At 48.2% G+C, this 23,157-nt stretch overlaps 1 protein-coding gene and 1 long non-coding RNA gene across 6 annotated transcripts in view; one reads left to right on the top strand and one right to left on the bottom strand.

Moving 5' to 3' along the window:
* Positions 1–2,149: 2,149 nt before the first annotated feature.
* On the bottom strand, positions 2,150–7,557 carry LOC106006961. The gene is made up of 3 exons (XR_001181356.2): positions 7,441–7,557; positions 4,369–4,563; positions 2,150–2,437 (listed from the first exon to the last, which is right to left on the bottom strand). It is a non-coding gene; the product is annotated as an uncharacterized LOC106006961 (long non-coding RNA).
* Positions 7,558–8,231: 674 nt separating this feature from the next.
* ZNF592 (zinc finger protein 592) overlaps positions 8,232–23,157 on the top strand; it is a 46,564-nt gene continuing 31,638 nt past the window's right edge. The window contains exons 1-2 of one of the 5 annotated variants that reach the window (XM_045067303.1): positions 8,249–8,354; positions 20,634–20,742. The gene's annotated coding sequence lies outside the window, so the exon portion shown is untranslated. Of the gene's footprint in view, positions 8,355–8,690; positions 8,892–20,633; positions 20,743–23,157 lie in introns of those variants that run through there. The other 4 variants (XM_045067304.1, XM_045067302.1, XM_045067306.1 and 1 more) reach the window with 4 other exon arrangements.

The following is a 23,157-nucleotide window of genomic DNA, read 5'->3' as shown; positions in this document are numbered from 1 at the left end:
CACAAGTAGATGGAGAGGCAGGCAGAGAGAGAGAGAGAGGGAAGCAGGCTCCCTGCTGAGCAGAGAGCCCGATGCGGGACTCGATCTCAGGACCCCGAGATCATGACCTGAGCCGAAGGCAGCGGCTTAACCCACTGAGCCACCCAGGCGCCCCTCAACTTTTTTTTTTTTAAAAAAAGCAAGACTTTTAAACTTTTATAAAGCTAGGGTCATTTTTTAAATTGAAGTACAGTTGACACACTGAATATTACATTTGGTTTCAGGTGTACAACACAGTGATTTGACAAGTCTGTTCCTTATGCTTGGCTCACCACGCAAGTGTTGTTACCATCTGTCACCACATAAAGGCCACTACCATACTATTGACTGACTACATTCCCTACCCTGTACCTTTCATCCTTGTGACTTATTTATCCCAGAACGGGAAGCCCGTGTCTTCTATTCCTTTCATCCGTTTTGTCCTCCCCCCACCCCCTCCCTGCGGGCAACCTTCCATTCTCTGTATTTACCGGTCTGTTTCTGCTTTTTGTTTGTTCATTTGTTTTGTTTTGTTTTTTCCTTTTAGATTGCACATATCCATGAAATCAAAGCTAGGGCAATTTAAAAAATTGATTAAAAAAAATATTTTCTTGGGGCGCCTGGGTAGCTCAGTGGGTTGAGCCTCTGCCTTCGGCTCAGGTCATGATCTCAGGGTCCTGGGATCAAGCCCCGCATGGGCTCTCTGCTCAGCGGGGAGCCTGCTTCCCCCCTCTCTCTCTGCCTGCCTCTCTGCCTACTTGTGAGCTCTTTCTCTGTCAAATAAATAAACTCTTAAAAATTTTTTTTCTAGCTAAAAATATTTTTAGAAGCCAGAAAATGATAAACACAAGATTAAGCATTGGGGGTCGGGGTGTGGGGGATATATGTCAGTTGTCAATACAAGTTTTTAGGCTGGATGATTAGTAATACAAGAGAGACACACGTGAACCAATGAACATAGGATTCTGACCCATGGATTATATTTTAAGATATTATTTATATGGGGGGGGGGCAGAGGGAAAGGGAGAGAGAAGCAGGCTCTCCCCTGAGCAGAGAGCTGGATTCCAGGCTCCATCCCAGGACGCCAAGATTATGACCTGAGCCGAAGGCAGAGGCTCAACCCACTGAGCCACCCAGGTGTCCCAAACCCATTTCTGTACATCTTGAGATCCAGAAAATAAGATTATACAGTGTGATAAATGTATTCATAGGTACCTATAAGATACACTGGTAACATGAAGGAGGGAGCTGGGAGATGCTCCTTCCCACTTGGGAAAGCCAGGGGAGCTTGACCAAAGAGGTGATAGCTAAGAGGTTTAGAAGAATAAAGAGGAAATTGCCAAATTCTGGGGAAGGGGGAGGGCATGGGAAGGCCCTTGCAGTGGTAAGGCAGCATGAACAAGCATACCAGTACGGGCAGAAGAGGAGAGTGGGAGAGGTAGAGGCACGTGATGGACAGAGAAGATAAGAAAAGATCCATGGTGAGGAGCTTAGACAGTATTCCACACTGTGGGCAAATAAGAGCTTTGGAGGATTTTAAGCAGGGTACTGACATGATTCATTTCAGGAAGCTCCTCCCCACAGAGAGCAGAACTGGCTGGGGTGCTGGAGGGAGGAAGGTATTATGATCTTTGTCCAGGTGAGAGATACACACAGCCTAATTTATTCAGGAGCTCAGATGTGTGTTGGGGGGGAGGGGGCTGTGTGGTTTAAATTGAGAGGTTTTTAAGATATAGAAAGGGCAGAATTTTATTTCCCTGCTCTCCCCCATTTTTTCTTTATAACACTTATCATTCCTTGATATATTTGCTTATCTATGGTCTGTCTCCCCCCACCGGGAAGTAACCTGCAGGACGGCAAGAATGTTAATTTTGTTCTCTCCTCAATCCCCAGGGCCTAACAGTTCCTGGAACATGATAGGTACTAAGCAATTATTTGTTGAACGCATGCAGTTTAGTGAGGAAGGAGAAATATAGGGTAATAGCCAATAGGGGAAGAATTTCCAGAGCTCTAGTCTAATTTAGTTCCTGTATCTCCTATTAATCTCTTTCAGAGCTCCGTCTCCAGCTAAGTATTTGGCCAAAAAATAAAATACACCTGCTTCTGCCTCTCATCCTTGTCTCAGTCTGAGTTGATGATCTTTTCTGTTCCCTCCACCTACCTTACCTACTCTCCAGCTACCTTCACTTATTCTCTCTGGAACCCTGGTTTCTGGATTCCCTGAAGCTCCTTGGCCATACTCTTAGACAGTTCTCGCATTGTTCTATGACCACACACCTGCTAGATATTTTGCCTTTGTCTTTCCAGATCTACCCTCTGTCCTTTTCCAGCAGCTGGCCTTGAAGGACACTGTCATCTCGGCTTAGTTCCCCTGGGCTTCTTCTTGGGTTCAGCCAGTGGGGGAGTTTCCACAGGAGACCTGAGGGCAGGAGAGAGAGGTAGGGTTGATTTTCTGCAAGTACCTAGGGGCTCTCTCTTTCCTGAAGCTATTGTTCTCACTTAGCCTATGGCTGATAATGGCTTCTCAGCAGATGTGAGCCCTAGGGTGCTTCACTATCCCTTGTTGGTTTCCCCCAGCCCTGCTGGCCTCTTTGTACACTATCCCTTCTTCAACTCTCTTCAGTTACACATTTTGAGCAGGCCATCTGTTTCCTGCTGATCTTGACTGATACAAAAGCAAAAATACAGAATTGTATCTTTTTTGAAAAGTTGAGCTATGATTCACAAAATTCACCCTTTTAAAGTATACAGTTCAGTTTCAGGCTCTTAGTGTAGTAGAACAAATTGTATCTTTTTCCAAATAATCTGTAATCAGATGTTTTCCAAGTTACTCCTTTCTGTTTACTCAGTGGTAAGTTACACAATGTTACATACCATAAGTTGCTCCAACTTTCATGACCGCAAATAAGGGTATAGTAAATATTGTACATGTGGCCATTCTCTTGGGGGGAGGGTTATCTCCCAAAGAAAATTTCCAGGAGTGGTATTGATGAGTCAAAAGGGCCCCATCTCTTTTAAGGCTCTTCAGAAGTATGATTAATCGTTTCTTAAAGGGATGATACCAATTCACATCGCCACAGTTTTCTCTGAATGTCCCAATTACATCATCTCAGTAGCACTGGAAAGTGTATAAGGTATGTGTATTTTGCTAGTGCAGTATGCAATGTTACCATTTGAAGTTCTTTGATAGCCATACCAACCCTAAGTCATTTAAAGCCATGTTTAGCTAAATGGGAACGGAGGGACAGTGACTTTGAGGGGATTATAAAATGGATAAATATAGAAGAAGAAGGTTAAAATATATGCACAAAGAGTTGGCCATACTGGTCTATGAGCATTAATGGCTCTCTTTTAATGGACTCTCTGGAATCAACACTTTTTATTCCCTCCAATTAAACATATTGACTATACTATACTACCCATGACCTACTGAATGCTTTCATCTCTGGAATTCCTACACACTTCTTCCTACCAATTGAGTTAAATGCCTAACAAGAGTCTATTGTGTTGGGTCCCAAACTTCCTTATGACAGTTGTATGCCAGAGTGTAATTAATTTAAGTTACACAAACTGATGAAACATAAGCATGAAAAGAAAGAGTTGTTTCTATGAAATGTCAGTTGAATGCTCTGGAAGTATTAGCTAACAACCAGTTGAAAATTACTGTCAAACCAGATGTGGGTGAGACAATTACAAAGGATTTTTTTTTTTTTTTTTAAAGAATCAGCCTTCATGTATACTGCTTTGCAAGAAGTTTTAAGTCCTTAGACAACTTTAGAAACAAATTGCAAAGCACAGAAAATACACTGTGGATGGATTTATGTAAGAAAGGGCCCAAGAACACTCTAATCGGCACTCTTGCTCAAAGAAAAATTTTGGCCTCACATCAGAAGAATGGCAAATAGGTGTTCTTTATAGGTTTTAAGGGACAATGAGATGGGAAGGTATGTATTTGCCATTTTTTATATAATTCACTGCATTAATATACTCTTCTGCTCAACTGCCTAACTATTGGGTCAGATCCAATTTGTTTGGGTGGGAATAGATCCTATTCCCTATTTTTTTTTTAATAGGAGGGCAGGTAGGAGAGAATTTGTCTTGGACTCACCTAACTGGTGAATTCAGATCTGCCTGCCCTCAGAGTGCAATCTTCTCTATCAGAACACAGTGAAAGTTGCTAGGCCCCTGCAAGGGGGAAGTTGGAGTTTTGGAGGAGATAATTTAAATTCAGGGAACACTAAAAAGCCTACCAGTCATCAGCCAGGCCACATTCTTGAGTTCAGCTCAACTGGTGATAGAGTTTAGTTTCATTTTCTCATTGGTTCTAGACTTAGAAGGGATGATACTTACTGTCACTATCATATTCCAACAGTGGTGGGTAAGATAGCCTCCGCATACTGTCACAATCAAGATACATTACTTTCCTTTTTATTTTAGTTCATGATTCTGTTCATTCAAATGACAAGTTGTCTCTGGTTTACAGGTGGTAATCCGGCCTTGTCTGAAATTCCTAGGACCTGAGCTGAAGGCAGTCTGCCTCTCAAGCTAAACAAAGAAGAAAACGTTTATGGTTCCTGAGAAACACTGATATCAGGAAATATTTGCTTAGAAGGGAAGAGGAACCCAACCTGGCTTGTGTCAACCCTTCTCTCCCTGCCCACTCCATATCCTGAGAGAGTCTTGACTGTCCTGTTGATTTCTGGGGCATGTAGATATGGCAAACTTAAGGTCACAAACTATCTGGCTATTTAAATGAGAACTGTAAACATGGCAGGGAATACTCTTGCCTCTCTTCGATGTCCTTTGAGGCATTTTGTAACTCTATACTGGCTCATAAAATCAATGTAGCAGATCCTGACCAGTGTTGGGAAAGAAATAAAAATAATCAAGCTGAAAGGATCAGCACGCAGTACGTAAGAGTAATACTTCATGAAACTTCTGTCTCAGAGGAGTATTCATGTACACGCATGCGTATATTCTGGGTTGAGATGTGCAATAGATTTTGTAAAGGGGGTCACAGTCAAAAAAGTTTGCCAAGAATATCATTCAGCAATTAAAAAAAAAAAAAAAAAGAAGGAAATCCTGCCATTTTTGACAACATAGATGGATCTTGAGGGCATTATGCTACATGAAATTAGTCAGACAGAGAAAGACAAATATTGTATGACCTCACTCATCTGTGGAATCTAAAAAAAGCCAAACTCATAGAAAGTTGTAAAAAAAAACAACAAAACACAAAACACTGGTTTAAGGTGCACATTTCTTCTTTCTCTCATCCCCACTCTTTGCTAATCGGTTCTTTCTGAAACTCTGGTGCCTTGTGAATCAAAATTGTAGTAATTAACAGGTAGAGAAGCAGGGGCCAATTCTCATTCTGTAGAGTTAGAGTGCAAAACCTGTTGCCCCTACCTCACTGCTCTGATTCAATCAAAAATCCAAATATCATTAAGTTAGAAGGGCTGAGATCCAGAACCTCGTTAAGGAAGAGTTTACAGGAAAATTTACTTTGAAATTTATCACCTGCACAGTTCAAGCTCCAAGGGTTCTTCTCAACCGCAAATTACAAAGGGTTTAGCTTGGCATTCAGGACCATGGCCCCATCTTATTTTTCCAGACTGAGTCTCCTGCTTTTCACCTCAAATCCTATACTTCAATCAAACTGACCGCTGGTGTTCTGTGAACACTCCATTCATTTTTTATTTTGTGTCCTTGATTGTAGGGTTCCTCCAGCTGAGGGCTGCCTCCCCAGTTAGCCCATCCCTGCTGACCTAAGTCCCTTTCACCTTTCAAAGACCCATTCGCAATTTCCTTTCTTCCTTTTTTAAAAAGATTTAATTTATTTATTTGACAGAGAGAGATCACAAGTAGACAGAGAGGCAGGCAGAGAGAGAGAGAGAGAGAGAGAGAGGGAAGCAGGCTCCCTGCTGAGCAGAGAGCCAGATGTGGGACTCGATCCCAGGGACCTGAGATCATGACCTGAGCCAAAGGCAGAGGCTTAACCCACTGAGCCACCCAGGTGCCCCTCTTTCTGATTTTTTAAAGGAGGCTCCATGCCCAACGTGGGGCTTCAACTCAAGACACTGAGATTGGGAATCCCATGCTCTGTCAACTGAGCCAGCCAGGTGCCCCTCCTCTCTTAATTCTTAATATCTCTTTTCAACTCCATAAAGATCTCTTTAAAAATACCCTTCTTAAAAAATACTTTAAAATGTAATTTATTCCTGAGTTAAAGAGAAATATTAATGTACTGTGAAAATAAGAAGATGAAGAAGTCACAGAAGGAAATAAAAATCCAATTTATCTAGGAATGATATCTATGTGTGATATGCATAGTATATTTATATATTACAAGCTAGTATTATAACATCTTACAATGTACTTTTCAATTACAAATATTTCCCATGTCATTAATCTTTTCCTTCAACACGATTTTTAACGGTTACAGATAAACTAGAAATTATTTAACAATCATAACATTGGATACTTTGTTTTCACATATGGTGGTATATTTGGGGGCATATAAATGGGGAAGTATCCAGGGTACAACGACAAATTTCCTGAAATAGCATAATAGAATTTTGGGAATAGAAAATTGGGGCCAATAGGACAATTAAGAGAAATGTAAGTTTCCCTGTGAATCTTTGGAAATACTGGCAGGTATGCTGGCTTTCCCCACTCTAAGCAAAATAGTGGTTTGAGCCAATTGCACTTAAGTTTTAAAGGACAGTAACTCCAGAAGGCCTACGGATGACTTTGGGTTGATCTAGGCAAGCTGATTCAGGGAAACATGGAGGACCAGTATGTATGCCTCCCCATCTCAAAGTATTTCCATCTTTACGCATCCTTTAATTCTTGTAGGAAGAGCTGAGTCTCTTCTCTGATTTCTTCCTCCCCCTCCACCAGCCCTATCTAATCATTGTCCTTTTCTGAGATCTTGCACCATTAATTATTGCATATTTCATTCTCCCGTCTCAGCTCCTTTATTGGAGAGCTCCACCTCATACTGGGGTGCGGGCGTGGGGGATAAAGAAATCACTTCTCTCCTTTGCTCTTACTAGCCCTCCAGCTACAGGCCCGTCCGGCTCACGGCCAAACTTCTGAAAAGATCAGCCTCTAATGCTTTCACTGCTTCACGCACTTCTCATCCAAGGGCTCAACTCAGCTCACTGCCTGGCGCACCGCGGGCCCTGGCTCAAAGTTAGTTCCTCCCCTCTTGCAAACTGGCATCTCTTTCCTGGTTCTTCAGAAGGAATTTCTCCGTGGTCAGCAGTGGGTGTCCACTGTCAGACGCCAGGCCCTCGCCTCTGCGCTCCCACACCCTGACCTGGCACCTTAAGGCCGCCTGCTTCCAGGTGCACTGGGTTCTTGGAAGGTCCTGCTGGTCGCCCTCCTGGCCTTCTGCCCGCCTCTCTGCGTTCTCACCTTGCACGGTCAGAGCTCCCCCGTCACTCGAGAGCTCTCCCCGGCTACGCCCCGGGAGGCCCCGGCTCTCGGTGGTCAACTCTGCTCACTGTGGGTCTCTCGGTTCTCCCAGAGGCGACGCGTCAGAGTGCCCCCCGCCTCCAAGCCTGCGAGCAAGTCCCCAAGGCCGGCAATGACCAAACACTGACGGCGCACCCACCGAGCGCCGGGCCCGCGCCACCTCGGCTTCCTTCCACCTGGCAGCCTCTCGCTAGGCCCCACTACGTGCCCATCTAAGTGACGAGCTCGCCGTCCCGGCTCCCGAGGCGCCCGCCGTCCGCTGGGACGAGTCGGCCGGGAGGCAGCTCGGGTCCCTCTAGCGGGAGACGGCGGCCCCTGCCCGAGGCCCCCGCCCGGGAGGCGCGGCGGAGGACCCGCGGCCCAGGGCGCAGCGAGCAGCCGCCCGGCCGGAGCCGCGGCGCCTGGGTGTTCCGCGGGGCGGGCGGGGCGGGGGCTGGGCCCGGCCCGGGCGCGCGGGGTCGGGGGTCCAGCCCTGAGCGGCGCCGCCCCCGCCCCGCCCGCCCCGCCCCGCCCCGCCGCCGCCGCCGTCGGGCCCGCGCCTCGCAGCTCGCCGCGGGGAGGGAGGCCGGAGGCGGGAGCGGGAGGCCCGAGGCCGGAGGCCGGGCCCAGGCCGGGGCAGCCCCTGCGCCGCGCCGCCCTGGGCCGGCGCCCAGGTCCGAGTCGTCTTCCGCCCGCCCCCCCCTCACCCGCCCGCGGCCCCAGCCGGGTCCCGCCGCCAGGCCGGCTCCCGCCCCCGCTCCGCCCCCGGAGCCGCAGCCCCGCCCGCCACCGCCGTCGCCATGTTGTGGCTCCCGCAGCCGGCGCTGGGGACGCGCGCGGCCGAGCCCGGGGCCTGCAGCCGCCGCCGCCGCCAGGTAAGCGCCCCCCCGCGGGCCGGGCCAGGGCGGGGAGCCTGCGGGCCGGGGCCGCCGCCGCCGCCGAAGCCGCCTCAGTCCGCCGGCCGGGGCCGCGCCGAGCCGGGGCCGAGCCCGCGCCCGCGCCGCGGCCCTGCAGCCGGGCGGACCCTGCGCGCCGCCCGAGGCGAGGCGGCAGCCACTTCCCCCGACCGCCGCCTGGCGGGCCCCTGCCGCCACCCCACCCCGCCTCCGGCCGACGGGCCGCCTGCCCCTGCCGCTGCCGCCGCGACCCGCCGCCGCCGCCGCCGCCCTCCCCGCGCGGGGCAGGCGGCCGCCCTCGGCCACAGCCCGCGGCCCCCCGCCCGGGCGCGGATAACGGTGCCGCTTCGCCCCGCCGGGGCGCCCTGTCAGCCCTTCCGTCCCCCGCCGCGCCGAGAGCTGGCGCCGTCCTGGGGCGGACACTTCGGGGGTCGACCCTCTTGGGCGCCCCTCGGTCCCTCCCCCCACCGCCGCCCAAGTTCTGAGCCTGGGGGAGGTTTCTTCGGGAGCAGACAGGTATTCCTGCTCCAGAGTTGGGGGTCTTCAGGGGGGGACCAGGCCTGCTAATCAGGGTGGAAATGATCTCTCTGCAGGGGCTCTTTCTGCCAACCTGGGAGTGTGTGTGTGGGGGGGTGGTGGGAGGCTCAATGTGACCCGAGGGAGGACAGGGGAGCGTCTGCTGGACAGATGGCCTCCTGGCCTTGGATCAGCGTGTGTGAGGGGGAGGGGTCCATACGACCTTAGGTATGCCTGTTCCTGAGAACCCCAGGATTATGGGAGCTGCTCAGGGATTTTTAACTTTCTGTTTCTTTGAGTAGGCCAGAGGGAGCATTAAAAGTCCTGGATTGGAATAAATCCACAGGCCCACCCAGGGAAGCATGTCTGGCACCCAGGACTGGCCTAGAATAGGACTGGCAGTAGGAGAATGGGACTTGGGGGTAAGATGGTATTTGGCTTAGGGTTGGCCCACCTGCCTTCAGCTCTCTGTTCATACAGGCCCTCTAGGGTGCATCTGTTGGTGTGTACAGTGTGGCTGAGCATACAGGATGTGGACACAGATGCCTGGCCTGGTGGGTGCTTGCTGGGATTTCATGGGTCTGTTTCCTCAAACTCACAGGTACATTGCACAGTGAAAGAGAGAAGAAAGCGTGGTGCTAGCGCATATATTTTGACTGTTTTCCCAATGGTCATGGCTTTGAGTCACTCAGTAAATTTTTACTGAGCACTTACTATATGCTGGGCACTGGATAAGGTGTTGGGAGGATGGTGGTAAACCAGAAGGACATGTTTTTGGCTTGAGCTGGTAGCCTAGTGGGAAAGCCCAATAATAAATAATCTGGAAATTTCGTTCCACACCGAATATTTGTCAACATATATGTGCCGGGCGTTGTTTTAGATGCTGTGAAGAAAGCAAACAGAAATACCTGCCCTTGTTGAGCTTTCAGTCTGATGTGTGTGTGTGTGGGAAGGTGCAAGAGGCTGGGAAAATAGATTGTGAAAAATGCAGCCTCTTCAAAGGGGCTAAATGCTAGGGAGAAACAGAAGACAGGGAAGGAGGATATGAGATACTGGGTGGGGGTTGAATTTACATTCAAGTGGCCCCAGGAAGGCCTTCTTGGAAGATGTCTTTTGAATAAAACTTTGAAGGAGGCCGTAAACTGATCATTTCAAACTGGGCTGAGCTTGAGGAAGGAAAGAGGACCAGAATGCCGAGAGCGATGGGCCTTGGTTTGATCTGGGGGCTTTGGGAAGGCTTCCCCGAGGAAGTGACGTCTGGGCTGAGACCCGAAGGAGGGTTAAGAGCTAACCATGTGTGGAGCAGCGCGGAGCTTGGCGAGTTGGAGGAAGTGAAAGAGGCCTGTGTGGCTGGAGGGGGTGAGGGGAGAGGGAGAGGGGAGGTAAGTCTGTAGAGAGGTGAGTTAGATCACAGGGGGCCTTGGGACAGAATGGCTCCTTCCCCACCCCTCCCTCAACTTCGGTCTGTATCCCCCGTGAAATTAGGAACCTTTGAAGGGTTTCAAGTGATTGACATGATGACATTTAGGTTTTAAAAGGTCTCTGGCCTCTGTGTGGGGAATGGACTTTGAGATAAGCAGGTAAGGTGAGGCTTTCTCCTTGAGTGGTCTAACCACTTGATCTGCTTCGAAAAGCCTCAGAGAGTCTGGGGGGAGATCCTTTTCCTCAGAGTCTATTTTGTGCAGCTTTTAGGAAGGCAAAGGAAGACGAATTAGCATTTATGGAGTGCCTGCTAGATGGAAGAATCAATTTGAGAGACTTCACCAACATCATATTTAAGTTCATCCTTTCTGCAACTTAAGAGAAAGGGCTTGTCCTGCCCTTTTTACAGATACAAGCCCAGAGGGAATAGGGAACAAGCCCTGAGGGGATAGATGACTTACCCAAAACCACATTTGTAACACAATCTGGATTCAAACGCAGGTATCCTGGATCCCAGAGCCCACTGGCTCTGCAACCAAACTACTGGAGTTTGTGTCTTGCTTCTGCCACTTGCTAGCAGAATGACTTTGAGTTTAATTTCTTATGTGCCTCAGTTTCCTGTTTGGAAAGGCCTCAAGCTTTTCCCATCTTAAATGTAGATCAAAGTACCTATCTCATAGGATTGGTAAATGCAGATAAAAGTACCTACCTCGTAGGGCTGTTGTGCATATCAGATTAAACAAGCCACGTAGACGCAGCACTTACCTCACATGTTAGTCGCTATTATTACATTTTTAAAACTCTCATGCTTTCTCTTAGCTATGATTTGGTCACATTGGATGAGATTAAATATATAGATTTAATTTAAAATTTTAATTTTAAAGATTAAATTTAAAATTTAGTTCTTGGATTCTGGGAGACTCTTTTCTCCCTCCCCTTTTCTCTAAATAATGCCAGTGTTCCATGTGATCAATCATTCAACATTGATCTCCCATTTCATTCTTGACACTGTGGTAGGACTTTTGGATACAAAGTGAGTTCCCTCCCTTTAGAACCTCAGGGTGTCCAGGGGAGGTCAGATATGTAAACAAAGGAGCTACAATGTACTTAACAAGTTCTTTAATGCTAGCTAGTTAGAGAGCTGTTGGGAGCAGTAGGAACTAAATGCCTAGGGGGAGTAGGGAAGATTTTGGGGGCAGAAGTGGCTTTTGAACTGGGCTTTGGAGGAAGAATAGGAGTTTTACAGGCAAGTGAGACTTGGCAAAGGACAGTCTAGGTAGAGAGAGCTATGTGTGAAATCATGGAGCCCTGAGAGGTTTGGTTGTTCTGGACAGGAGGCTGGGAAGCTGAGTTGGAGCTGTGAAAGGCAAGTCAAGTTTGGATTTTATACTACAAGCCACAGAGAGTGTTAGATGAGTATTAGATACATCAGGTACACACCATGGCCGGTGCTGGAGTTAGGGAGTGGAGACAGATGTCACTCTGGAGGTGGCTTTATTTTCGCGGGATCACTGTGTTTCAGGATCTGGTTCTCAGTTTCGTAGTCCTAAAATTCAGTTTTGTAGGGCACTCGGAGCTTATTGGATCCAGGCAGACTGACTCACTAACCAAACTTGGAAGATACTGATGCATAAACTTAGGGTATTAACTGGCCATGAGAAATGAAACTGCAGAATGACAGATGTTCTGTCCTCTGGCCATCCCCCACCCCTTCTGGCCAGGGCTGGGACATATTAACAAACGCTTGCTCCTCAATTCCTGTTTGTTTTTCTCAGGCCCGTGAAGATGCATCCTTTTCGTTAACACAATCTTGACTTAAGCTCCATACAGTGTGGGCAGCCACGATTATTAATTGATAGAATGCATGATTCTGTATAGTGTGGGTTGGATCATATGTTTGTGACTCTTAAGGAAGAGGAGGAATAACTTTTTAGAAACAAAATACTGGAAAAGGGTGTTTCTCAGAATTGGTATCCAGATTCTAAGTGGTGTGGGCAGTCTTGTAGCTAAAGGGTGGTTGTGGACAGATGCATTGGAAATTGTTCTGGGAACAGAGGTCTGTGAACCCAGGGAGGGGGCGGGGAGCTTTTGGTTGCACTGGAAGGAGAGATTGGTTTAGAATTTTCGTTTTCCCTACACATCGGAGACAGAAAATAAAGTAGTAACTCCTCCCCTCTACTCAGCCTGGTCATGGTGAGCTTTCCTACTGGATTGGAATCCTCAATCTGGATTGGGGTTTGAGCCTCATCTTAACCTTCTTTCTGCTTCTGCAGAGCTGAGAAGGGTGGTGGATCTTCTAGAGTTTTGAATCTTTGTTTTTCTATAGTGAAAAATAAAATCCAAATAGACCAACCTAGATTGTGGGCTAATTATTTTTCTTTTAAAACTCTAAAAAGAATTACACCAGAATATTCATGTAGAAAATGCAGGGAGCACAGATTAGGTATACTAAGGTATACAACTTACTGATAGGTCCTCTAACCCAGAGCTACCGTTAACGTTTTAATATTGTGTTTGTATTAGATCTTTATCTCCAGCTCCATATTTTTTTTTTAAGATTTTATTTATTTGTCAGAAAGAGAGAGGGAGAGAGAGCAAGCACAGGCAGACAGAATGGCAGGCAGAGGCAGAGGGAGAAGCAGGCTCCCTGCCGAGCAAGGAGCCCGATGTGGGACTCGATCCCAGGACGCTGGAATCATGACCAGCGCTGAAGGCAGCTGCTTAACCAACTGAGCCACCCAGGCGTCCCCAGCTCTATCTTTATATGTAACTTTGTTTTAACTTTTTCTTTTCCATAAAAAAGAGGAACACCTGAATAGGAGAGAATTCTGAGTGCAGAGCAGTTTTGTGTACTCACAAGCTGTGCTCGCTCCAGTGGTCTCCCTCTCTGTGTTCTAGGAGTGTAGCATTGTGATATCCATTAGCTAATTAATATTGAGAAATGTTTTAGGATCAGAGCGGTACTTAAACCAACCATTTACTTTTCTTTGAAGTGGGAAGCGTGTATTTGTTGAAATGACCTATCTGATCCTTTTTATAACTCAAAAGTTGGTGAACACCTTTCCAGTTCGGTGTCACCCACAGAGTCATTCCTCAAACCTCTCAGCACTTCTGGGGTGTCCTCTGTTCACTGTGTGACTTTGGGTAAGTCCTTTACCTTCTCCATTTTAGATTCTGTAGGTGTTGGATCAAGAGGTAATGGTGCCCCTTTTTTGTCACATCTCCTGTCCTCCAGGAGATGAAAAGGCTGAGGATATCCATACTTGTGATTGATTGTGGAAAGACTGCCACAGTGTTGAGTGAAAAGACAGGAGTGTGTCCACTGAGCAGATTAACTCCTGGCCTCCAGTCAGAGTGTGTGTGTTTTCGGGGGAGGGGAGCTGAGGGGATCTGTATCACTTTGTTTTTTCTGTTGATGAGAGCTGCTCAATTATTGGGGAGCCCACTAGAAAACTACTTTGGGCAGTTCAGAGGTGGCATTAAGGGTCTTGTGCAAAACTAAGTCTCCAGGATTATTCAGAGAATTGAGACCTACTACCCTCTAGGGTTAACTCAGAATGGACCCCCTTCCTGTCTGCAGAACAGTTTGCTGGGAGACCTCCTTCCCGCTGAGTGGTGGGATTGGGTGGTTTTGCTTTTGTTTACATGTTTGCCTGTCACTTGAATTTTCTCAAGGTTTGTGTATCATCTTTACAAAAACAAATAACCAGTTAGTCTGTTTTCATTTTGGAGATAAACTTGAATGCCCTGAGGCAAAAACTCAAACTGCCCAGAAATACGTCCCTACGGAAGAGTCCTGATGTCGGAGCTGGCCACTCTCCCTGGTCACTCAGGGGAAATTGCCTTTGTTAGATCTGAGGGGACTTAGGCTGGGACCTCTGACTGGGCCAGTCCCTGAATTCAGAGGTCCCGGGCTGCACCATCTGGGAGGGGTGGTTAGAGTGTGACTTGGCTTCTAGCTACATTCGGTGGGTGTTTTCTTTTAGTGTGCTTTTAAAGAAATCACTCCTTCCAGGTGTGGTCCCTGGCCTTCGCTCCCCCGGGGACCACAGACTCAGTCTCCTGCTTGTCAACGGTGGGGCATGCCAGAGGCCTTGGTGTTGTGACCTGGGGGTCATGGTACTATAAAGAGAGGGGTTCCTGTGCATAAGCCTCACATGCATTCCTAGGATTTCTCTCCTTCTGGGGGTTCGGCTCGTTCTGGGTATGAGATGGGAGGGGGGTGGCTACTTCTTTCTCATTTTCATCCGGTCTTGGGGCAAAGGAACATCTTCCTCACACTGCCCTGGGGAGGCTGGCGTTGAACACAGGCCGGTAAAGTGGGCTCTGTTTTGCTGGCGGATACAACATCCTACTCCTGTTTGCCGATTCAGCTCCTAACATTGAAGTTGTTCCTGAGCAAGCCGAAGGGCAGAGGGAGACCCAAGAGAGGGTTTGAAGACAGGTGTCCATTATAACTGCAAGCCTCTCGGGGCTATTCTAGGGCCTGAAAACACATCTGAGGCAGAGTTTTGGCATTTTCAGAGGAGAAGGGGGCCCCGGGGTGGGCAGTGAGCAGCTGTTCAGATTCTTCTGGGGCTTGGCCCAGCCCAGGCTATGCTGTGTATGGGCAAGGGCTGCGCTCTGCCTTCCCTTGCTGGACGGACTCTCCAGACCTGAGCTGAACTGGCTGAGGTTGTAAAAAGTTCTTCACTGTTTGAGATGTCATTAGACCTATAAATCTTCAGGCCCTTAAAAATATTAGATGTGTGATTAATTCTACCATTATTCTTAATTAGAATGTTTACTTGTATTTACAATCCCATGGAGCCTTTTTGCAACGGCGCCATCATTGATCAGGAATCCACAGTTGCTTGTGAAAGGCCTAGCCTGGGCCCAACCCAGAGCTGGGTGCTCTGTGGAGCACAAAAGAATCCTGTGAGGTGAACTCTGCCCTCAAGGAGTCGCCCCACTGAAAGCAATTAGAGAACAATTTGCTTGCAGACCAGGGATATCTTAAGGGGGCTTTTCTTGCTGAGGATAGTGGTTACTTTCACACGGGTCACCCCTCTGAGATGGCTGGGGTTTCCTCTGGGGAACATTCTCTGGTACCCAAAATGGATTGAATGGCCCTTTGGGAGGAGGGAGGTGGCGGCAGTTATGTAATCTCATGGTTCATTTCTTCACTTGTCTCCCGGTGACACTGTTTCTCCAAGCCCCTGAGCCCGTTAGGAGAAGGTAGCCAGTGACCCACAAAATATGAACCCAGTGCTTGTCATTCCACCATTCTAGCTCTGGTTCTCTGAGTCTAAGGCTTTTGCATTCCCACTTAGACTCCCCTTTTAAAATATTTACACCCCCCTGGGAGAGGTCAGACTCTTAGCAGTTCATCACCAAATAGTAGCTTTAATTACCAGGAATTAATTAAGTCAACTGAGAGAACGACTGGGGCACAGACAGGCACTTGGGGGCAAGAGTATCCGAAGGGACACACTCCTGCAGGGCAGGAGAGAAGTGAGGGCAGCAGAAGAAACGTTGATGCCCATTAGTTGCCGCAGGCAGGTCCTGCAGACTCAGGGATCACTCTGGTGGTCCTGCTGGCTGGGGCCTAGGCTGCAGCATGGGCACAGTCCTAGCACCCGCCCAGTGGGCTTTGAGGCAGAGGTGGAATTTGGGCTGGCTCTTACAGGGTTGGCACCAGCCCAGTGGGCTTTGAGGCAGAGGTGGAATTTGGGCTGACTCTTACAGGGTTGGCAAGACGCCCCCCCCACTTAAAAATAATATATATGCTTACTTTGGAAAAGTTTTGGAGCATTCAAGAAGAAAAATCCCTCCTAATTTTATAGCTCATGATAGATGGCTGAAGTGCATAGGCAGAGGGCAGTGTCTCTTGGACAGTGTAAGTTCCGGTCCTCCTGAAGCCTTCTGTCAAAGACTAAACGCCAGTCCTCATGGTAGCCCTCCTGCGTCCCGCCCCGTCTCCTCTGACTCCCTGTGCTCTGGTTTGGGTTCCTTGAGTGCACCAAGCACTCCTGCTTGCTCTCCCCTCTACCTAAAACCTCTGTTCCCCCATGTTCTCACGGCTTGCTGTTGCACTTGCCTCCGAATTGCAAAAGCAGTCCCTCCCATTTCTGATTGCGGTTGGGGAGCTCCTGTCGAGGAAAGCCCTATGACTTGTCCTGAATCTGCTTGTTTGTGACTGTGTGTCTCCATCCAGTGGAACGTCAGCACCCCCGGAGGCGGGGACCTGGCACCTAGTAGGTGCTCAGCCATGATCCCTGAGTGAATGAATGCGCGTGCCTGTGTAAGTGCAGGGCGTTTGGCTGTGGCATTGGAGCGGGAAAGGGCAGTGTCTGGAAGCTGGAGCGGAAGGAATGGGTGTGGATGGTGTGGAGAGCAGGGACAATCTTGGCAGGAATGGGGACTGGACACATGGTCCAGTGTGTTCTGGTTGCTACAATCTTACCTCTTAGTGGCATGTTGAAGGGGAAGGCAATGATTGGTCTTCGAAGCAGGTAAAGAAGCTCCCGTGGAAATGTAAAAGCAGTGGACTTGGTCTAGGTCTAGAGTATGGAAGTTCTCAAAAGCTTGGCTCGAGGAGCTGGGGTAGGTGATAGAAAACCACTTCAGGGTTTTGAGAAAAGTGAGTGACCTGACGAAAGCAGTATTTGGGGAAGACTGGTCTCCAGGAGATACGCAGGGTGACCATGGGAGAGAGACTGAGGCAGGGAGGGGAGAGGCAACAAGGATGTGGAACGGAGAACATCAGTGAGACGGGGTCGTGGCTGGATGCTCCCCATCTTCTGTGTGTTGGCCTTGACAGAGGCTTCCGGCACTCCCAACTAGGTAGAGCTCAAGTATTGTCTGTGGCTTCCAGTGAGTTTTGGAGGCAGGTGAGGTGTGAGTAAGAGGAAGGGGAAAGGAAGAATCCTCCTTAGGTGTATCAGGTTGGTGGGTCTGGGGTAAGTAAGCACACGGTCGTATCCTGCACCAGGCCTGTGCTCGCAGACTGTAACCCAGGATTGCGAAAATTGTTCCCTGTCTGAAGGTAGCTGTCAGTGCTCTTGGGTTTTCTTTTGAACCTATACACTTACCAGGACTGTATCTGAAATCCATTTTGTTCGATCGCCTTCTTTCAACTTCATTTTTTGTCTCCATAGTTTTATCTGTTTCTCAAAACAAATTGTCTTTGACTCACAAACCCATTTGGATTGGGTTAATTGACTGGAAATACTTATTTCTAAATGGTTTCTGTTTCATTAGGCTTCTAGCCTGTTTTTAAAGAGGCTTTTGCCAAGATGAGATCAGTGGAGCAGTGATTTGGCTATAATCAGCTTCTTCCCTGTCATCTTTTGGTGTAAGCTCTGTGTTGAGATTGGTGTTTCTGATGCATTCAGTCCTAGAATAAGTATTTGAGTGCTTGCTGTGTGCCAGGCACTGTTTTAGGCACTGGGATTATAACAGGAAATAAATAAAAATCTTACCTTTAGGAAACTCATTCTAGTGTGTGTAGGCTTATAGATAACAAGCAGAATATAAAGTATGATGGAGAAAAACAAAGCAGGGATGGAGGTTTGGTGGGAGGCAGATTTTCTCTTTTAAATATGGAAATCAGGGAAGTATCACTGATAAAAAGACACTTACACAGAGATCTGCAGGAGGGAGCCCTGCAGATACCTGAGGGAGGAGCCATTGGGGTAGAGAGAAAAGCCAGGAGACAAAGTCCTTGAAGCCGGAGAAAGCTTGAGGAGTTTTGGGAATAGCAAGGAGGTCAGTGTGGCTGGGGCTGGAGTGAGATGGACGAAGTACGGGAGAGGAGGCCTGAGTGGTCCCACGGGCTTGTAGGTCCTGATGGGGCACCTGAATGAGAGGGGAAGCTCCCAGCAGCTCTGCCTCCTTCCTGGAAGTGTTGCCTTGGTTGCCTGCCATGCGGAGGGGCTTATGCAGTGGCTCTTGCATGGGTGGGTGGGGCATGGGAGTCTGAATCATCTGGGAGCCTCTCTTGGGCTAGCTGCTTGGGTCATCCTGGCCTCCAGGGCCACCTGGAGCACTGGTGCCATTTCTGGGGCTCATTCAGTGCCAATGCCATTGTTCCATAGCTACCAGGTAACTGTCACAGCTTTGGAAGCCTGGGTTTACCCCACTGCTTTGCAGTCAGTTTCCAGGGAGGTCCAGGAGTCTGCATTGTTAGCAAGCTTTTGGAGTGATTTTTGAGGCCAGTGCTCCCTGGACCACACCATGGTTCTCAACCCCAGAATTATCCATCACCTGTGGTGGTTTTAAAGAATGCCTGGCCCCATCCCTAAAGATGCTGATTTAATTGGTCTGAGTTGGGGTTAGGCATTAGTCTTGCTCCCGACCTCTTCCTAATGTACATCCAGGGCTAGAATCACTCATCGGAGGATTAAATAAGCCTCGTACCCAGAACTTGATGGGGGTGTTTGAATGGGTAACTGTGAGTAAGGGACTTCATTCCGCCCCTCTGGGAAGGCTAAGGCAGGGCCGGTCACCTTGCCAGGGATAACAGGCATCTTTCGCGGTGATATTTACGTGCTTTATCTCATTTGACCGCCTCACTTCTTTTGGGCTCCGCTTCCTTGCTCATAGAGTCAGCGGCTTAAAAATGGTTTCCTGGAGTCTCTTTGGCTCTGACCGTTCTTGATCTTTCTAGTGTTGGAAGAACCTCTAAATCAGAACAGCATTCTAGGACACTGTTTACTGATGTTGTGTCTTGGAACACCCTAAGGTGCATCATAATTATGGCAAGGGCTTGTAGCAAATGTCTCAACGGTAAATTGAAGGAAGATGGAGGGTGCTAGAAAACTGAAATGTGTGCCATCGGACCCCGGTTCAGAGCTCTTAACGGAACCCCTACCTTGGTCTGTGGAGGCAGGTGGGAGCCTGGGTGTTCTTCTTGGCTCTCCCACTCACTGGGGTGAGTTCCATGCGAAGTAGAAATTGTGTTTTATAAACTGTGAAGCTTCTATAAATCCGGCAAGAAGCAGGCAGCGTGGATCAGCGACCCCTGATACTCAGGCAGGCCGGCCCCTCTCTGCCCCCAAGCTGTGTTACTGGAGACCGGAGGCAGTTTGAGTGACCTGATGGAATCCAGTGGCCCCAGGAGCTAAGGTTAACCAGGAATAAATAACCAGGCCTGTCCTGGAGTGCCTCAGAACGAACTCACCTCGGAGACGTGAAACACCCCTCTGCCCGGCACCCAGGGCTTGGATTTTTGTCCTTGTTGGGACGGCACAGTGTCTGCTTCTTAGTTTGTGTTTTGAAATGTGATGGTCCAGTAAGAAGAAGAAAAGGTTTAGGGGAAGAAAGTTTTTCTGTTTCTCTTCGGTAGAATTGGTATATTGAGTTTCCTTCCCTTCCCTTTAACATTTTTCCACTCATACTGTCTCTGTCTGTATTTCGAATCCAAACTAAATGCTGGTCTCTCAAAGTTGAGACAAAAATGAAGTCAAATGAGGAAATGCCAAATTAGAGTGAGCGTGAGCAGAATTTGAAATGCGACTTTTCATCCCGTCATTTGTGGGCACAGACCTGATGGGCCATTAACCAGTTTCTCCACATTGGCCAGTTCAACCCGAATCTCGGGGCACTGTGACCCAGCGTGAGAAGTTTTCCAAAGTTCTGGAGGCGATGCTAGTGCTCAGCTACAGTGAAGATCACCTAGTTTTAAAAAACGGCTCTGCCAGCTTTTCTGTATCTTCTCTCGTTCTTATCCCCTGGTTCAGTGTTTGTCTGTTTCCTGTCCCCCCTCCTGTGACTTTCCCCAGCTTGCCTGACCCTCTGCTTCCTCCGCTTCAGCTGGCCTCCTGAGCTGTGTGGAGGGGTAACCTTGCCTCCCCCCCATGTGCACACTTCTGACCAGCCCGACATTTAGGCATCCGGCAGTCTGCTGGGGCACTCTGGAAAACTAGGAGGTAAAGCCTGCTGGCCCCTGAGGTTGGTAGCATAATGCTGAACATGTGTGTTTGCTATGTTGAAGGCAGTGTTGTAAGAACTTCACAAATATTAACTCATTGAATCCCTACAACAGCCCCATTTTATAGACGGGGAAAATGACACAGAGGTGAAGAAATTGCCACAAGGTCGAATGGCTGGCGAGTCTCAGAGCTGAATTTGAAGCCGCGGAGCCTGTGCCCTGAACCACCACACCGTGACGGGGAGGGGGAGATGCTCTGCGGCCTTGAATCTGGGGCTTTGAATTTATGTTTGGAGATTTTCTCAGGGTCTGACATACACTTTTATTTCTGTGATTATTACCTTAATTTACGTAGACATTTACCTTCAGGCCTATTAAAAAATGTTTTATTTTTCTTCTTTCCTTAGGTGGTGGTTGGAAACTAGACCATGTGCCTAGGTAGATGTTATTCCTTTCTCCATAGCTCTCCATCCCCAGCAACGCTCACCACGCCCTTGTTTTGAGAACCTCTCTGAGGTATGATGTCTAGGCTGACCTGAGCTGGCCTTAAAGACACACAAGTGATGTCTTTATGTTCCTTGGTACCTTTTTTTTTTTTTAATTGTGGCAAAACATACATAACAAAATTGACCATTTTAACCATTTTTAAGGTACTGTTGAGTGGTGTTAAGTACATGCTTAACATGTTGTACATTCATTCCCGCCATCCAGAGTCTTTTCATCACCCCAGACTGAAACTCTGTACCCATCAAACACTAACTAACTCCCTGTCCTATTTCCCCCTTAGCCCCTGGTCACCACTGTTATGCTTTCTGTCTCTATGCACGTGACTGCCCCAGGAACATGGATTCCTAGGTGGGATCATAAGTATTTGTCCTTTTCCACGTGGCGGATTTCACTCAGGGATGTCCTCGAGGCTCATCCATGCTGTAGTGTGTCTTGGACCTTTGTGTCTTTTTGAGGCCAAATGATATTCTGTTTATTTGTATCACATTTTGTTTACCCATTCATCTGTTGATGGACACTTGGGTTGCTTTCATCTTTTGGGTGTTGTGTATAACGCTGCTATGAACACATGTGTAGGAAGTACTCTTTGAGACCCTGGTTTCAGTTCTTTTGGGTACGTCCTCAGAAGTGGAGTTGCTAGATCAGACGGTGGCTCTGGGTTTAGTTTTCACTAGGAACTGCTGTACTGTTTTCCTTAGTGGCCGCACCGGGTTATGTTCCTACCAGCAGCCCAGGATTCTGATTTCTCCATGTCTTCATCAGCACTTGTTATTTTCTGGAATTTGGGTGGTTGTGTTGTGGAATAGCTATCCTAATGGGTGTGACCTTGGTGGTTATCTGGTTGGACTCACAGAGTCCACTATCCACGGATCTGGTCCTAAGTGAGCGGAAATACACACATGTAGAGAAAATGATGGACTAGACCTCCGTGTACGCCTCCCCCACATCCAATAGTTATTAACTTGTGGCTAATCTTGTTTCGTTTAGGAATACCCTCCTTGATCTCTTCCTTCTGCTCTGTGTCATTTTGAGGCAAATCCCAGACATCACATCATTTTATTATTTATTTTTAAAGACTTTATTTATTAATTTGAGAAAGGGAGAGTGAGTGCAAGTGGGAGAGGGTCAGAGGGAGAGAATCTCAAGCAGACGCCAGGCAGATGTGGAGCCCAGCACTGGACTCGATCCCATGACCCTGGGGTCATGACCTGAGCCAAAACCAGGATTTGGCTCATTTTATCTGTAGATATTTCACTTTATGTCTGAAAAAGAGAAGGAATTTTAATAATCCATTTGTCTGATGGTAGAAGGGCACATAGACCTTTAGGTCCCTTATTCCCTGTCCTTCCCTTGGGCACACATGCGGACACCTGGATGTTACATCTGTTGCCTTACCCTGTGGTTGGTGAGAAGCTTGCTTTCCTGAAGAAGGCTGGCTGCCCTTAGGTCAGAGGCGCCATGTTGAAAGAGCCCACCTAGTCTCCATTGACAGGGGAGAGAGAAGAGGAGGAAGAAGGGATGAGGAAGAACGTGTGTGTGTGTGTGTGTGTGTGTGAGAGAGAGAGAGAGAGAGAGAGAGAAAGCGAGTGATGGAGGGGAAACCACAGCACACCCTAAGAATACTAGCATGTTCCCTCTCCTTGCCCTCTCCCCGCAACCCCTCGCCTCCAGAAAACCCTTTGATTTTGAAGTCTTTGAGACTGTAGTTTGCCCGTGGTAGATGAGACCAGTGACACACACAGAGCCACCAAACACATGGGTACCGGAGATGAGGAAAAAGTAATCCTGTGGAATGGCTACTTTTTCTTTTCTGGGGCCCTTTTGTTCAGGGAGTGGAGGCTTGGTTCCCAGCAGGCCTGAGGCTACAGGTTTTTGCTTCTGTTTGGGTGTCCCTACTATCAGGAGAAGATGCTTTTACAAAACTCTGCGGGAGGGACTCCTGGAGGGTGCTGTGCGGACAAAGAGGAGTCCTCTCCTTTCCTCTTAGTCTCTGGGTTCTGTCCCTTTCTAACAAAATGCAGTGCCAGTGTGAGTGCTAAGATCTGTTTCCAAGCAAGGAAAAGGAAAGGGAGTGAGGGTTACAGAGTATCAGTTTTTGTCTTGGTTCTCAGCTCTCTTTAAACTTTGTTTCCTATAGCTGGTGTGTATCCTCTCAGTCAGCTGACCGGTGCTGCCTACCCCCAACTCCCTCCTCTTTTATCCACTCTTCTTTTTGTCTTTGTTGAGATAAAATTCGTATGCCATGCAATTCACCAATTTAAGCACACAATTCAGTGGTTTGTAGCATATTCAGTCATATCCCCTTTTCTGAAGACTGAAGACTGCCCTGTGCCCTGCCCTTCCCTCTTGGTCTCGGAGGGAGCCTGCCCTTTCTGCTGGCGTCAACACGGATCCCATCCACAAGACGGATGAGCTTATCATAGG

This window comes from Mustela putorius, unplaced genomic scaffold, assembly GCF_011764305.1.
Source record: "Mustela putorius furo isolate JIRA1106 unplaced genomic scaffold, ASM1176430v1.1 tig00003875_pilon_pilon_pilon, whole genome shotgun sequence".
In the NCBI taxonomy this organism is placed as follows: Eukaryota; Metazoa; Chordata; class Mammalia; order Carnivora; family Mustelidae; genus Mustela; species Mustela putorius.
Note: the sequence above shows the minus strand (reverse complement) of the source record. Positions and strands in the feature narration are given on the sequence as shown.